This window comes from Phalaenopsis equestris, unplaced genomic scaffold (genome assembly GCF_001263595.1).
Source record: "Phalaenopsis equestris unplaced genomic scaffold, ASM126359v1 Scaffold214330, whole genome shotgun sequence".
Classification (NCBI taxonomy): Eukaryota; Viridiplantae; Streptophyta; class Magnoliopsida; order Asparagales; family Orchidaceae; genus Phalaenopsis; species Phalaenopsis equestris.
The window spans coordinates 394388-396876 of NW_018233122.1; positions in this window are offsets into that span (position 1 = coordinate 394388).

Here is a 2489-nt window from a genome sequence, read left to right on the forward strand (position 1 = left end):
CCCCCCCCCCCCCCCCCCCCACCCCCGCCACCCCCCTTGCCATCTCCTCCTCCTCCTCCACCGCCGCCACCATCTGCTCCTCCTCCACCATCTCCACCATGCAATGAACCCCCACCACCACCTCTTCCCCCTCCTCCTCCACCAAATAATGAACTGCCACCCTCTCCAACAACCACCCCACCATACGAATATAACTCTCCTCCTCCACCATCTCCTTCGATACCTCCATACCAGTATAACTCACCCCCGCCACCTACTCTCCCATATATCTACACTTCTCCACCACCGCCGGAACTCCCTTCTGAATCTCCTCCACCTCCTTCAGTAGTATACGAAAGCCCATTGGCAGTCTCGTATTCATCTCCCCCACCACCTCCTGTCTACTAATTTTCGACAGCTTCTTTCTTATTGTCAGCTTCAATTCTCAGTCGTTCCAAAGTCAATGTTGAAGCAGAAGCTTCGAAGAAAATGAACCGAGGCCAGAGGTCATGATGAAAATAATGATATTTTGCTCATTAAAATTTTAATGTCAGATCAATATATAATAAATAAATAAAATCATGTATATATATATATATATATATGATTTTTTTTATTTTATTAATTTCAAAAAAAAAATTTCGCATAGGTGAACTATTGATGGAGTAGTAACAGTGTTATTTGATTTGGTAGATTTTCTTTTAATGTTTATTTGATTAGGAGCATTTGATTTGTGAATAAATGGTCGTGCAAAACAAAGTTAAGTGTTCATAGAATGAATGTGCAGATAGAATGAGATTGAAAACCCATGTGGGATTTTTATTCCCCTTTCCTATACACATTCTTATTTTAATTTCTAATTTCACTGTCATCTGGGGATTCTTGCATGTATTTGTGTTATTTTATTTTAAATGTTGTGAATATGCTTATATTCTTTGAATAGGAAATTAATATGTTTCACTTGCGTTATTTGAGTAGTGATTAAGCAAGTTTTTAGTTTGTCCGTGTTCGACTCATTTAAAATTTTGGTTGTTCGCATTCTATTGGTGTTTAAACTTATTTGTGAATTACAAGTAGTGTTTGGTGAAGATCGTGGGAAGAAAAAAGAAAACTCTGAAATAGGTGCGAAAAAAAGAGCAAGAAGATAAAACTTGATAGGAATCCATTAATTCACAATAGGGAAACACGGTACAAACATTGCCCACATATTATAAGTATGTGGGAAGCTTCTAGAGAGGATCAAGTACATTTCATGCCCTTATATTGTACCTCATTAGTAATATATGGTAACATATTATTCCACTTGACTTATTATCCCCCTTCAAGCTGATGTAGTTTGGAACAAATCTGAAGCTTGGATTGCAGAAATTTAAAGTTCCGTTTTGGCAATAATTTAGTGAAGATATATGTTGGTTGATCATGAGTGTTGCTGTAGTGGATTTGTAGAAAGTCAGATTGTATTTAGTCCTACATGAACTGTTAGTCAATCTCGATGTGCTTGGTGTGAGCATGAATATCAGATTTTTGGTAATGGCCATCGCCGAGAGGTTGTCACATGAGATTTTTGTGGGATCCGATTAAGGTGCTCCAAATTCTGTAAGTAGACGTCGTACACATAGGGTATCGGATGCCGACATCGCTCGCTATCAATACTAGGCTTCAATGGATGAGCGAACAATTGTTTGTTTCTTATTTACAACCCATGATATGGGCGTGGTACCTAAGAATGTACTTTATCCTGTAGTACACCGACGACTTTCTGAATATTTGGTCCAATTTGCAGTTGTTTGTGGGTGTGCGTAAGAACATCTAAATGTTGGTGTCCAAAATGTTTGTGCCAAAGGATGGACTTCTTAGTGGTTGTGGCGAGAGCATGAGTGTGATTTAGAGGGGAGATGATCATATAGAAATTGTCAGTAATTGTTCGCTGGAGTAAATGTGGCATCATCTGGGATCAAATATAGTAAAGCCTTCGTATAAAAAATAATAGCAACATTTTTACCATTGATTAGTTTATGGACATATAAGAGATTATGAGATAGGAATGACATGTGTCAAATTTGTGGTAGGAGAAGCTTATGGTGAGGTTGTCGGCACTATTTTTGGTGTGGGGTTTGCCCGTAAGAAGCTGTCGGTCATCAGAATTGAAATCCCGTTGCCCGCTTCGGAAGGACGTTTTTAAAAAAATTTAGTTTTGAAAAAGATGAAGTCAAACTGACCCCATAATTTTCATAGTTTAGATGAAAGAGCGCTTTATCTCAAATCATGTATCTATCCCGAAGGATGAACGCAAGAATTGAGAGTGAGGCTCGATCAAATAAACTAAAGAAAGTTATGACATCCGTTTGGTCTGCGAAACCAATGTATTGGCCGACAAGTTCCCCTATTTAATATAAGGAATTAAATAAGGTTTATATTGTGCTGGGTTCGGGAAAAGCTTCCTATAAGGGCAAGCCCCTATAGTTAATTACATCTTAGATAACTGAAGTTACCTAAGAATACTCTCGATA